Source organism: Lethenteron reissneri, chromosome 55 (assembly GCF_015708825.2).
Source record: "Lethenteron reissneri isolate LAM-NWPU_2019-01 chromosome 55, ASM1570882v1, whole genome shotgun sequence".
NCBI classification, from domain to species: Eukaryota; Metazoa; Chordata; class Hyperoartia; order Petromyzontiformes; family Petromyzontidae; genus Lethenteron; species Lethenteron reissneri.
Window position 1 is genome coordinate 11,787,998 of NC_083833.1, and position 15,195 is coordinate 11,803,192.

A 15,195-nucleotide genomic window follows, 5' to 3' on the forward strand; every position below is an offset into this window, starting at 1 on the left:
GCGAAAGCTTCTGAAGCGGCGGCTCGCTGGGCCCACTCTACGTCGACTCAGCCTGAAGGTGAGAACCTCGCGCGGTGTGCACACATCAGCAGTGGAAGCAGTGGTTCGGGGGAACAGAGGAGGCGCCTGGCCCACAGCCATCACGTTCTAGACGCCTACTGAGTTCACGGCGCTGCTTCAAGCAGAGCCCGGCCCTGCTGCTGATGATGATGAGGCGCTGATGGTGGAAACCGGCCCCAGAGTGGCCCTCGTGTTGAGCCGTAGCTGATGAGAGGCACTCCCAGACGGCAGTGTGTTTTTATCTCTGGAGGGACGGGTTTGTTGTGGAGGCGAATCGCCTGCTTCTGGAAAAGGCATCCACTAGAGGCCGCTATATAGGGGTATTTGGTCTACTCTTCCACGCTGGTCCGGACGTGTTGGAGCGTTAGCTCGCTGGACTTGCAATGCAGAGGTGCAGGTTCGATTCCATTTCCTACTCACCTACCCACTCATTCAGTCACTCAGCCATTCACCCACTCAGCCATTCACCCACCCACTCTGGCACTCTCTCATCCACTCACCCACTCTCTGGGCATCTATGAAAAAGAGATTCATAGCTCATCGAATTCCTCCAGCACAAAATATACTGATTTCTCACCCACCCACGCAGTCATTCACCCACCCACTCTGGCACTCATCCACTCACCCATTCACTCAGCCACTCGCCCACTCACTTGGCCACCCACTCACCTACTCACTCTCCCACCCACTCAGCCACTCACCCAACCACTCACTCACCCACCCACTCAGCCAGCCACTCGCCCAACCAGCCACTCACACACCCAGCCACTCACCCACCCACTCAGCCACCCACTCAGCCACTCGCCCACTCACTCAGCCACCCACTCTCTCACCCAATTAGTCATTGGTTCACCCACTGCCACCCACGCACTCTCTCGCCAACCCACCGACTCTCTCGACAACCCACCCAACCACCCACAGGAAGACACGGAGACACAAGGAGACAAGGAGACCCACAGGGACAGAGCCTTGATACAGTGGTTGTGTAGGTGGTGTGAGAGTGTATCAGCATCATTGTGGTTGTTGTGGTGGTTATGTTGGTGGTTATGGTTGTGGTGGTTGAGGTTATGTTGTTTGTGGCGGTTATGGTTTCGATTTAAAGCTTTCGTGACTGCAGGAATTCATCTTCTTGGTTCTTTCGGTAAAGTCACGTAGAAGGGACATAATAAAATAATTCTCATGACGTTTCGGCCACAACGCAAGCAGCCGTCCTCAGGTGAAGAACAGGTCTGTCGGAAAGACAATGTCTGAATGGGCACCACCAGGCTTGGCAGCATATATTGTTTATTATGTTTTATTTTTATTATTTTATTATTTCCCTTCTACGTGACTCTACCGAAAGAACCAAGAAGAGGTGGTGGTTATGGTTATAGTTGTGGGGGTAGTGGTTATACTTATGGTTATGTAGCTGGTGGTTGTGGTTATATTTGTGATGGTGGTTATGGTCGCAGTGATTGTGGTTATATTTGTTGTGGTTATAACCCGCGATGTATTTCGTCGAGGATGGATGCCGCCGCGTGCAGGAGTTGGGCGAGGCGGGAGTGAGCCACCCGACGGTGCTGAGCCGCCGGGCGGCGGGCAGTGTGCAGCTCGGCCGGCGGCGCTTCTCCTCCCCCCTCCGGGGCTGCCAACCCCGGTGCTGTTGAGTCGTCCTCCTCTTCCTCCGGAGCCCTGGTACGAGTTTCTCTTCGCGTCTCCATAATAGCGATTCAGATAGCTATTTGGCTACTTCTGACGCCAGTTGTAGTGGGTAGAACGGAGAGCGAGACTTCTTACCAAAAGAACCAAAGAGTATGAACTTATATGGTTTATTTAACCTATTTTTAGTGGTTTGCTATCCTTCCCTTTGCACTCCTATCGTTTTTGTATTGTTTGTTGTTGTGACGTTATGACCACGTGCCCCCTACTGGCACATCTGTGATCAAAGAGCTTTATAGCTCATCGGATTCCTCCGGCACAGAATCAATACCAATTCTGATGATACCGTAATGAACACGTTTGAATCGATTCGCGTTCTTCGCTTTACAAAAATAGTCGTGGAATCGATTCTTGTGGAATCTGTTCTCGTGGGATCGAATCATCGATATTAATTACAGAGATTAATCAAAGACGTCGCTAGGTGCATCGTGGTGCCGCACTCAGAGTGCAAGCTCGTGGTTTGTTGCTGTTCGCTGCTGCATCTTCGTCTGGGCTTGCTTCTCCGATTCAGCGCGGTTGGCTACGTACGGTGCGAAAAAAGTTTGCGTCTTCTTCTGGAGACACGTGCCACGCGCCGGCTGATTGTTATTTAAAAACTATAAACTAAACTATTAAGCTATATTTTTACCAGGAAGGCCCTACTGAGCTATGTAGCTTTATTTTTTCAGAAGCCACCTGGCCATCACAAATGATAGCCTACGGGAGTTTGTGTCGGTGGGAGCGGTGGTGTAGCACAATAGGGGGCACAGGTGGTGCATCGGCCAGTCATCTCAGTCAGGCAACCAGTGGCAACCTGGGTTTATCTGTCCGTGACCTGCTGCCAGCGGGCGTTCGACGCTTCACGTGGCCTTAACGTGCACGTAGCGAATGGCGGTTGTTGTTGATGGTCGTCTCGCGGTTAGCGCTACGCTGCACTACGAACCCAGCGACCCGAGTTTGATTCCCGCTCACGGCCAACACCGGTGACTATTCCGTTCCTGGGCCTCCCTGAGGTCGACTCAGCCTCAAATGAGTACCTGGTGCATTGTATAAACATCGCCACTGGGGAGAAAAAGGCGGCCGGATGTGGTGCTGGCCACACACCCCCATCGTGTATCAAAGGTGCTGCTCGCTAACAGCACTTGCACCCGACAGTCCGTCGAAGGCTACACGGGGGATCTTTGTCTTTGTTTGGTGGTGCAGCTGAGGAGGCGCAACTGCACAGCGAGTACCTCTACCGCAAGGCGCACGAGGCCAAGAAGATCCTCGTGGAGGAGAAGGCGTGGCTCAAGAGGGCGCTCGATGATAACGGGCAGCGAGACAGATCTAGAGACGGGCTCGCGACGACGAGACGGACGAGAGACAGCGAGACAGACTAGAGACGATGATACGCGCAAGACAGACTAGAGAGAGATCTAGAGACAATGAGACATGCAAGACGGACTAAGATGGGACAAGATGGTCTGATGATACAGGCGAGAAGACAACAGCGCTTGGAAAGCGTTTCCGAATGAATCCATGCGTGCGCATTATTTTTCTTCCTTGTTAATTCTCCCCCCCGCCCGCCCCCCATCCACTGCCTTCCTCCCCCATCCCCCTGAGGTCACCGTAGAATACCTGGTGCTGCCCACGGACCTGCGGCGGGAGGTGCTTGAACTCCAGAAGGCCGCGGAGTTCGACGACCAGGGAGGGGAGGATGAGCTCACATCCCTCACCATCGCGTCTCCTCGCGTCTCTCACTCTCTTCCTTCCTGCGAGACTCCCAAGGCAGGGGGAGAAGCGTTACGCCGAGTCGGCGCGCATCCCCGGCTCGCCGTAGGTCCTTCCTGCCGAGCGGTGGCACCGCGTTTTTCCGCGGAGGTTCGCGGTTCGAGAACGGCGGGCCCCCAACCCTCCCCACCGGTTTAATGGGAATAATGCCGCAGTTGCGTTGACTGTAAATACCGCACGGCGATTGCTTCCCAAGTGGACGTTGAAAAATCTCGTGGCGTGAACACGGAAAAGAGTCGGCCCTGTGAAGTGTGTGGTGGTGGCGTAAATTTTGGTCGGCTGTCGAATGAAAGCGGTGGTCACAGCACCTTCCAATATTGAAGTATGACAACTGATCACCTACCCTCTCTGTCTCCCCCCCCTGCCCCATTTACACCCTCTGTCTATCCACCTCCCCCCCCCCCCCCCCGTGCCGGTAGGAGTGAGCAGCCACATGGATGACGAGTACCGCTGGGCCGGCGTGAAGGACCCACGTATCATGGTGATGACCTCGCGTGACCCCAGCTCCCTCCTCAAGCAGTTCACCAAGGTGCAGGCTCGGGGCTATAGGGTTCGAGGTCAGGTGGCGCATGAGGGACGTGGGTCCCCGTGTATTGCGTGTCTACAAGCGCGCAAAGACAGAGGTCCCCCATATAGCCTTAACAGGCTCTTGGGACAGGTGCTGTTTGCGAGGGGGTGGGTGGCCAGCACCACGACTAGCCGCCTTTATCTCTATAGTAGTGATGTTTATACACCGCACTAGGTACTCATTTGAGGCTGAGTCGACCTAGAGGAGGCCCAGGACCAGTTCAGATAATCGCCACTGGTGTTGGCCATGAACGGAAATCGACCTCGGGTCGCCAGGTTTGTGGCGCAACAAGCTAACCGCGAAGCTACCGCACACACACACACACGTGTTCTCTATCGGCTTTAGAATCAGTTCCTTGCACCTCGCACAAGCCGTGTCGACCAATCATGGGGCTTGTGCAGTGTGAGACAACTCGCATCCGTTGAGTTAACCGGAAGAAATGTGGTTATTGGTGAAAGGTGGAGTCCGTGTGGGGGGGTGGTCGTCAGTGGTGGAACGTTGGACACTTTGGTTTGGTGCGTGCAGCTTTTCTCAACCTCATTCCTCGCGATTCAGTCCGCCTTATCCCGATGACCGATCCCTTCCATTTATCGAAAAATGTATCTACTGGCCCACTAAGCACAGGACGGTCGGTGGTCATGGGAAAGATGTACCATTGGGGGCGCCGCTGTGGCGAGATGTTAACTACCTCACCGGGTATACAGGAGGTCGCAGGTTCAATCCTGACCCTTGATGCCTGCTGTCCTCCGGTTTTTCCCTCCGCATTTAGAATTGACGTCCGTTTAAGAGTATTTGGCCGCTATAAATTTCCACATGACAATAAGCCTCTTAGTTGAGCTCTGATTTGTGGCCAGGTCGCTTCTGTAAAAGAGCTGCATAGCACAGTGGGCCTTACCTGGTAAAATAAAAATAGTAAAGTTTTTCCAATGGTGCATCCCAGTTGTACTAACACGGGAATTGGCGACCCTGTATACCGGCACGGCTTGGCTTCCGCAATGGAAAAAACAAACAACACAACCTGAGTCTGATGCAGTGGGGGGGCGGGGAGGTGGGGGGCGGGTAGGTGGGGGGACAAAGGCAGCGTGGCCGGGACGGACGCCGGTGGGACGAGCGGACTCGGCGAGTGACCGCTTGGTATCATGTTACCACACCACCACCACCACACTCCCACCACCACCACAGGAGATGAAGCTGATCCTGCCGAACGCTCAGCGGATGAACCGCTGAAGCCACAAGCTGGAGGCGTTGGTGCGGGCGTGCCGCGCCAACGCCGTCACCGACTTCATTGTCCTGCATGAGCACCGCGGTATGCCAGGCACGCGCACGCACCGCAGTAGACAAAGCTCCCCCGTGTAGCCTTTAACAGACTGTCAGGGCAAGTGCTGTTTGTCTAGTGACCTACGAAGGCTGGCACGGCACACGGCGGGTTGGGTGGTGTGGTCATTACCGCATCTGGCCCCCTTTGTCTCCCCACTGTCGATGCTTGGACACACCGGAAATCGAACTCGGGTCACCGGATTCGTAGTGTAATGAGATAGCTGCTCCGCTCCCCAGTGTGATGCGGTGCAACAGACGGGGGATGGCGGTGTATTTAACTGTGTGTACGATGTGCGGTGTGTAGTATGACGCTGCAGACGGGGGATTGCGATGTCTTAACTGTGTGTGCGGTGTGGTGTGGTATGATGCCGCAGATGGAATGGCAGTGTGTCTAACTCCAGTACGCTATCTGTGTGACGCACGTGGTGTGTCAAACTCTCCGGCGTGCTGTCCATGTGACACGTGGTACGATGCCACAGACGGGATGGTGATGTGCCACCTGCCGCTGGGCCCCACGGCGTACTTGACGCTCTCGAGCCTGGTGATGCGGCACGACATCCCGGACGTGGGCACGATGTCCGAGGCGTTCCCGCACCTCGTGATGCACAACTTCACGTCGCGACTCGGAAAGAGGGTGCATGCTGGCACCGTGCCAGTCTCACCCACATCTTTCTCCCCCCCCCCCCCAAACACGAAGATCCCTCGTATAGTCTATAACCCTTTCTCATTTCGATGATGTACATATACGTCGTCGAAACGGAACCGTAAGAAAAACTCAAGTACGTCTTCTGACCTGAAGACATACCGAGGCTCCATAAGGCCATGCGGGAGGGCGTGTGGCAGTTTTGTTCCATCGAGTACCGGTCGTGTCACTACGGTTCTCTGCGGTGAGGGCAACTTCATTTAAAAACAGCAGCGCTACGCCTCTATAAATACAATTAACGCTGAGCTGCTCGCTCGTACCGAAATTCAGCGGTGAACATGACACCTACCACCCGGCAACTTGTAGATGTCTCAGAACCGGAAAGGGTGAGCAGACTTTTGGGCCAGGTGCTGTGTGCCCACCCCCACCCCCTTGCCAACGAAGGTCTAAAGCGTTTTATTCATCAGCTTCATCGGTCCGTCTGTCTAAGGGGTGGTCATCACGAGGACTTGCGTAGAGATGATCCTGTATGAAAGAAGCCGGAGTGTAAAGTCGTGTTGCTGGTAGGGGCTCGGCACCACAATCACCGCCACCGTCATCAGGCGCGACTTTGTCTCGCGACAAGATGTGCCTCACTGAGCCGCGTAGCTTTTTCAGAAGCGACCTGGCTATGACAAACGATAGCTCAACGAAGTGGCTTATCATCATCAAATGGAAATTTATAGCAGCCGAATACTCCAAACCAGGGGCGGTTTCTTCATTAGGGCGATTGGGCGACGCACCACCAATGTCATTCAACCACAGAGTCACGCTAGCCGTCACTGTGCCTCTGGATATAGTCCAATCAGCGTCATGCTACGTTCTGTGGAGTACCGCCTCTTTTTGGGCGATTTTCCTCCAGCTGAGAATCGCCCCGAGTGGTCCCATAGACTTACATTCAAAGATGTTTTTTTTCTAACGGGGGCGCTGCAATGCATTCCCTATGGCTTCCGGGAGGGCTCGCCCTAACGTGCTTACGTCATCATACGTGCTTACGTCATCATACGTAAGCACGTTTCATCCAACAATATAATTTGTCGCCACCTAGTGGAATCTTTAATAAAAGAAACTTGAGTGGTTTGTTTTAATAGTGAGTATAGAAACAAACAAGATGTATTGTAAGAGTCACTTTATTTTTCAATAATATTAAAGAAGTGAAGTTGCCTTTACATGCTTAAGCTGTTAATTTATCCATTGCATGGGTGGACCTTATCCTTATCAATCATCCAGACATTTGCCCCCCCTGAGAGATTTTGCAGGAGCCGCCACTGCTCCAAACGCCTGATGTTGATTCTAAACTTGGAGGGAATAACCGGAGGGCCTGGAGAAAAATCCACGCGACCATGGGGAGAACATACAAACTCCAAATATACAGCAGGCATCAGGTTCAGGATCGCACCCACGGCTCCTGTATACCAGGCGAGGTAGTTAACATCTCGCCACGGCAGCGCTAAATTATTGCGAGTTTAATGTGCCCGGGAGACCAACCCGACGTGGCATGTACGTATGTTGAACTTTTTTCACACCGTACATAGCCAACCTGGCTAATTGGAGGTGCAGAGGAAGGACAACAAACTAAACACAACAAGCATTTCTAAAGAAATTAGTTTCCAATCTAGATTTAAAAGCGCATAGCTCCCAGAAATCCAGACTCATATAGAACCACAGAGACCCATATTCATGTATGTATGTATGTTGAACTTCTTTCGCACCGTACGTAGACCGACCGTGCTAATCGGAGGTGCCAGTGGGGGGGGAAGGACGAGGAATCTCCGCATGCGCGCGCCCGATAGTTACCCTCGGCGTGTTTTACCCCGTCTCTCTCGTGGCGAGAGCAGGTGTCGAATAACCTCCGGTACCTGTTCCCTGTGCCCAAGGAGGATAGCCGGCGCATCATCACGCTCGCCAAAGACGACGACTACATCTCGTTCAGGTGCGCTGCCGCCGCGCCTCCTCGCAACGTCTCGGTCGTCGTCGTCGTCCGCTGTCCGTCGCCGATGGGTCTGCCGCAGCGTTCTTCATTGCAAGGCCCACCACGAGCCACTTGGGGGCCCTGGTGGCCTTGAGTGCAGACCCCGACAATGCACATATGTGAAACTAAACTATTTTGATGTTGCGATGTGATTTGACCCAACTAGTTCATTTGCGGGTTGTTTTACAAACTGTAAATTTTCACCGTAACGCAGGCATGCAGCGGTGGTGAGATGTTGACGGTTTCGCCAGGTATACAGGTCATAGGTTCGATCCCGATCCTCACGCCTATATATTCGGAGTTTGCATGTTCTTCTCCTGGTCGCATGGATTTTTCTCCGGGCCCTCCGGGTTTTTCCCTCCACATTTAAAAACTTGAATTTAGAGTATTTGGCAGCTATACATTTTTATGTGAAGAGCTACATAGCTCAGTGGTAAAATAAAAAATAGTTTCGTTTTACTTGAGTTTTCGAGCATGGGCACAGAGTTTTTATTTAACGCCATCTCTGAACTGACGGCGCGTAATGTTGTTCATTTGTTTATGCATCCGCAGTTTTTAACAGGGCGAGCGCTGGCTCTAACTGGCAAACGTCTGCTAGGACGCGTAATGAGAGTCCAGCACCGTCCGTGTGACTTGACGCGACCCCTCCTGTGACTTCTGTGCCCCCCCCCCTCCCAACAGGCACCACGTCTACAAGCGCGACGGCAAGGACATCGAGTTGAAGGAGGTGGGACCGTGATTCAAGATGAAGTGTAAGTCTGCTTGACACGTTCCAGCTCGTCTCCACTTTACACCCCTGCGGAGGTGGTGGAAAATCCTTGTGGACGTCCCTACGAAGTGGTCGACCCCAGGGAGGATGATGGGCTTGAATGTAAGAGTCTAGCGTCGGGCCGCGCGGCCCGCAAGTGACTTGCAGAGCGGGTCGGAACTTGAGTCGGTGGGGTCGCTGCTCTGGTCGCATTCGCTGTGCCGTGACCTGACCCGCATTCCCCCACCCCCGATGCGATGTGTAAATTTAAAGATGACCGGGCGTAATGCTGGCCACCCACACCCACCCCTTCGTGTGCCATGCTGGCTTTCCTACGTGCTAATAAACGAACAGCGCTTTTCCCACACGGTCTTAAAGGCTACATGGGGGGGATCTTTGCCTTCGTGTATCGCGCAGTCTACGAGATTAAACTGGGCACGCTGGACAACGCGGCCACCGCCGAGGTGGAGTGGCCCTGGCGACTGTACATGAACACGGCGAAGAAGCGGAAGTTCCTGAGCGTGGATTGAGGGGGGGGCAACTTCTCCCCCCCCCCAACACTGCGGGCTTGGGGGGAGGGGCGGTGGGGTGGGGTGTTTGTCCCTGAAAACCCGGAGTTGGAGTCAACTCGCGGCGCTCTCCGCCGAGGCTCGAGGCGTTGAGGAGAGATCGCCGTGTGGATAGGGCAGTGCGTGAATTGCTGTTCCAACCCTCGTCACACATACGCATCATACACGTCACACACACATTGCGGATGTACATTTATCAAACACAAACATGCACATCTTCGCATGCGTCGCACAGACGCACACAATTGCACAAAAAGACAAAAGTACCCCGTATCGCCGTTAACAGATTGCTGGGGCAAGTGCTGTTAGCGGGTAGCACCTATGATGGCCGGCATGGCACAGAAGTGGGTGGGTGGCCAGCCCCACATCTGGCTGCCTTTGTCTCCCCAGGTTTGCGATGTTATACACACCACACCACGTACTCAGATGGCTGAGTTCGTAGGGCGCTAACTGCTGCACCACCGCTCCCCAAACGGTGTACACAAACATACACGTGTACACAAAACGAAATTAACATTTATTTAAGTAAAAAAAAAAGAAAATACCAAGTCAGGCAGATGGAGAAAGTGGCGTGTCGTTGTGCATGTGTAGATATGAAAAAACTGCCATAAATAAATAATATTTTTGGGAAGTCACAAGCGCCTTACATCACATCTCGACCATTTGAATGGACATCCCCCCCCCCCTCTGTGGCACAAAATAAACTAACAAAAATAATCTATTTTTATTTTACCAGGTAAGGCCCACTGCTATGCAGCTCTTTTCCAGAAGCGACCTGGCCATAAATGAAATACCCATGAAGTGGCTTGTCACAGAGAAATTTATAGCAGCCAAATACTCTTAAACACATGTTTCTGAATGTGGAGGGAAAAACCGAAGGACCCAGACAAAAATACACGCGGCCACGGGGAGAACAAGACGCTTCTCATCCGTGAAGCACTTCACTTTAATGAGGCGCTGCTGGTGGAGATCGTCTCTGAGGCACTTCTGCTCTGTGCGGCACTCCACCCTGGCAAGGCGCTGCATCTCAAAGAGGTGCTCCTCTACCACGAGGCGTTTCTCCGTGGCAAGGTCCTTCTCCTTGAGACGCTTCACCCCGCTGACCACAGGAATATTCAGACATGCACATGCAAACACAAATTCATACCCTCATAATCAACGTTTTTGTGTTAGATCGCGTTATTTATAAATGTGTCGTAACCTTCCACCACCCGACATGGCCAATCATCAAAAAAGTGTCACGTTGACAAAAGACAAATAGTTCACTACTTTAGCCCACCGGTGTGTTGAAGCGTGAAACCACAACATTTACAAAAAAAAACTGGAAATGTTGTGGATTCACTTCAACACACCGGTGGGCTAAAGTAGTGAACTATTTGTCTATTTGTCAACGCGACACTTTTTTGCTGATTGGCCGTGTCGGGTGGTGGAAGGTTACGACACATTTATAAATAACGTGATCTAACACAAAAATGTTTATTATGAATAATACTGGTCGCGAAAGCCTCTGTGTTAAAAATTCATACCCACAGGCACGCAAACATAAGACGTGCACATAAACACAAATGCATACTCACACATCTATGTACAGATGCAGACATCCACATTCACTCATTCAAGCTTGCTTAGCACACACATGAATATACACTATCACCTGATGTTAACATAACACCTTATCCATCAATACTTTTATCACATTGTACGTGTAGCCCTAACCCCTAAATATCCCAATCCCTACAGAATCAAAATACATGTTACATCCTCACAAACCCCATACATGCACTTAAGGCTGTGAGCGACTGCGAAGATTTCATAGCAATTGTTGTCAACAATCATCACTGCAGTAGTTTCCACAGAATGCTCCATTATAAAGATCTGGTAGCCCACTGTAGTGCCCATGTAGTGCCCATAATGGGCAACTGGCATGGAACTTCAAAATCAACTAACAGACAATTAATGTGACTGATTTATATAATTCTGGCATTGGTAATAAATTACCACTTCAAGTGCTTGCATGAGTGGGATGGTGGAGAGATGGTGTTATTTGGAGAGGTCAAGTAGTGGAATGTTCTCGAGAGATGGTGTCTTGTGATGGTATACAGTGAGGGAAAAAAGTATTTGATCCCCTGCTGATTTTGTACGTTTGCCCACTGGCAAAGAAATGATCAGTCTATAATTTTAATGGTAGTTTTATTTGAACAGTGAGAGACAGAACAACAAAATCCAGAAAAACTAATGTCAAAAATGTTATGAATTGATTTGCATTTTAATTTGGGAAATAAGTATTTGACCCCTCTGCAAAACATGACTTAGTACTTGGTGGCAAAACCCTTGTTTGCAATCACAGATGTCGGACGTTTCTTGTAGTTGGCCACCAGGTTTGCACACATCTCAGGAGGGATTTTGTTCCACTCCTCTTTGCAAATCTTCTCCAAGTCATTAAGGTTTCGAGGCTGACGATTGGCAACTCGAACCTTCAGCTCCCTCCACAGATTTTCTATGGGATTAAGGTCTGGAGACTGGCTAGGCCACTCCAGGACCTTAATGTGCTTCTTCTTGAGCCACTCCTTTGTTGCCTTGGTCGTGTGTTTTGGGTCATTGTCATGCTGGAATACCCATCCACGACCCATTTTCAATGCCCTGGCTGAGTGAAGGAGGTTCTCACCCAAGATTTGACGGTACATGATCCCTTCCATCGTCCCTTTGATGCGGTGAAGTTGTCCTGTCCCCTTAGCAGAAAAACACCCCCAAAGCATGTTTCCACCTCCATGTTTGACAGTGGGGATGGTGTTCTTGCGGTCATAGGCAGCATTCCTCATCCAAACACGGCGAGTTGAGTTGATCCCAAACAGCTCCATTTTGGTCTCATCTGACCACAATACTTTCACCCAGTTGTCCTCTGAATCATTCATATGTTCATTGGCAAACTTCAGACGGGCATGTAAATGTGCTTTCTTGAGCAGGGGGACCTTGCGGGCGCTGCAGGATTTCAGTCCTTCATGGCGTAGTGTGTTACCAACGGTTTTCTTGGTGACTATGGTCCCAGCTGCCTTGAGATCATTGACAAGATCCTCTTGTGTAGTTCTGGGCTGATTCCTCACCGTTCTCATGATCATTGCAACTCCACGAGGTGAGATCTTGCATGGAGCCCCAGGCCGAGGGAGATTGACAGTTCGTTTGTGTTTCTTCCATTTGCGAATAATCGCACCAACTGTTGTCACCTTCTCACCAAGCTGCTTGGCGATGGTCTTGTAGCCCATTCCAGCCTTGTATAGGTCTACAATCTTGTCCCTGACATCCTTAGGGAGCTCTTTGGTCTTGGCCATGGTGGAGAGTTTGGAATCTGATTGATTGCTTCTGTGAACAGGTGTCTTTTATACACGTAACAAGCTGAGATTAGGAGCACTCCCTTAAAGAGTGTGCTCCTAATCTCAGCTCGTTACCTGTATAAAAGACACCTGGGAGCCAGAAATCTTTCTGATTGAGAGGGGGTCAAATACTTATTTCCCTCATTAAAATGCAAATCAATTTATACAATTTTTGACATGCGTTTTTCTGGATTTTTGTTGTTGTTATTCTTCTCACTCTTCAAATAAACCTACCATTAAAATTATAGACTGATAATTTATTTGTCAGTGGGCAAACGCACAAAATCAGCAGGAGATCAAATACTTTTTTCCCTCACTGTAGAGACACGATGAGGCTCTATGATGGTGCATTTAATTGGCCGTGGTGGTGTGGTGTCTTGAGAAAGGTAATGTGGAGAGATGGTGTAGTGATATTTTGGTGTGATGGTGTGCTAGTTTTGGAGAAAATGTTGTGTGTTTGGCCCCCACAGACCCCACCACCTTTGGGGAGTGATGCTTGTAGCAACTTTGGCCTGGGAAAGGGTCCACCTCATCCATGTCCCCTCACGTGGTCGACTGGCACGACGACTCCCGGCCTACAAAGAACAAAAAATTACACTATGGGGACCTCATTTGCCAGTAAAAATATGATAATTGGTTCTTTACCCTTCTATCTGGCAACAAAACTGACACCTTTTTGCAAGGAGTCATGTTTGCATAGACCGCAATACCTGCAGTCATAAATACAAACAAAAGACATAACTCTGATAATGTGCACTGTCCCTGAAGTTGATTGGTCCACACCCGAGACAGCTTTCCTTCGAGCCTAGTCTCATATGGGTTGGACCAGATGACGCCAAAAGGCGCACAACTCAAGGACAATGCACCATCAGAGTATGAGAGCTCGGGGCAAGCATCTACACTATGGGGACCTCATTTGCCAGTAAAAATATGATAATTGGTTCTTTACCCTTCTATCTGGCAACAAAACTGACACCTTTTTGCAAGGAGTCATGTTTGCATAGACCGCAATACCTGCAGTCATAAATACAAACAAAAGACATAACTCTGATAATGTGCACTGTCCTTGAAGTTGATTGGTCCACACCCGAGACAGCTTTCCTTCGAGCCTAGTCTCATATGGGTTGGACCAGATGACGCCAAAAGGCGCACAACTCAAGGACAATGCACCATCAGAGTATGAGAGCTCGGGGCAAGCATCTACACTATGGGGACCTCATTTGCCAGTAAAAATATGATAATTGGTTCTTTACCCTTCTATCTGGCAACAAAACTGACACCTTTTTGCAAGGAGTCATGTTTGCATAGACCGCAATACCTGCAGTCATAAATACAAACAAAAGACATAACTCTGATAATGTGCACTGTCCTTGAAGTTGATTGGTCCACACCCGAGACAGCTTTCCTTCGAGCCTAGTCTCATATGGGTTGGACCAGATGACGCCAAAAGGCGCACAACTCAAGGACAATGCACCATCAGAGTATGAGAGCTCGGGGCAAGCATCTACACTATGGGGACCTCATTTGCCAGTAAAAATATGATAATTGGTTCTTTACCCTTCTATCTGGCAACAAAACTGACACCTTTTTGCAAGGAGTCATGTTTGCATAGACCGCAATACCTGCAGTCATAAATACAAACAAAAGACATAACTCTGATAATGTGCACTGTCCTTGAAGTTGATTGGTCCACACCCGAGACAGCTTTCCTTCGAGCCTAGTCTCATATGGGTTGGACCAGATGACGCCAAAAGTGCGCCTTTTGGCGTCATCTGGTCCAACCCATATGAGACTAGGCTCGAAGGAAAGCTGTCTCGGGTGTGGACCAATCAACTTCAGGGACAGTGCACATTATCAGAGTTATGTCTTTTGTTTGTATTTATGACTGCAGGTATTGCGGTCTATGCAAACATGACTCCTTGCAAAAAGGTGTCAGTTTTGTTGCCAGATAGAAGGGTAAAGAACCAATTATCAACAAAAAATTAATTCAAACGACGAGTAATGAATTAGAGAACGAAGGACGTGGAGTTTCACAGAACTAATTTTAAGATCGCTGTAATTGCCTCTTACCACACAACAGGACCTGCTATTGAGAAATATTGATCACATGGCAGTAAAACTTTACAAGTCATGTTTAGCTTGAGACCCCAGTTTAAACAAAAATGGCTGAAACTCAGATCTGAACCCATCCTCTCAGCCACACTCGATCATAACGTCTTCCCATCACCACCAAGCCATGTCTACTAAAAGTAATTGATCAAGGAGCCTCCTTCTCTGCATATAAGCAATGTGATGCAGGTATCTGGGACTTACCCTCAGTCATCCAAGATCTCAGCCCACTTGATTTGGCTGTCCATGTTGTTGAGAAGGAGTAGATTCTGTTTGAAGTTGGATGGCCTGGGGAGGTTGGAACAACGCTCAGATTTTGCAACCTTTTGACTTACTCATCTCAATTATTACATAT

The 15,195-nt window shown here is 50.1% G+C and overlaps 1 pseudogene; it reads left to right on the forward strand.

Moving 5' to 3' along the window:
• Positions 1-3,985: 3,985 nt before the first annotated feature.
• Positions 3,986-9,324, forward strand: LOC133356702 (U3 small nucleolar ribonucleoprotein protein IMP4-like; annotated as a pseudogene).
• The last annotated feature ends 5,871 nt before the right edge of the window (positions 9,325-15,195 follow it).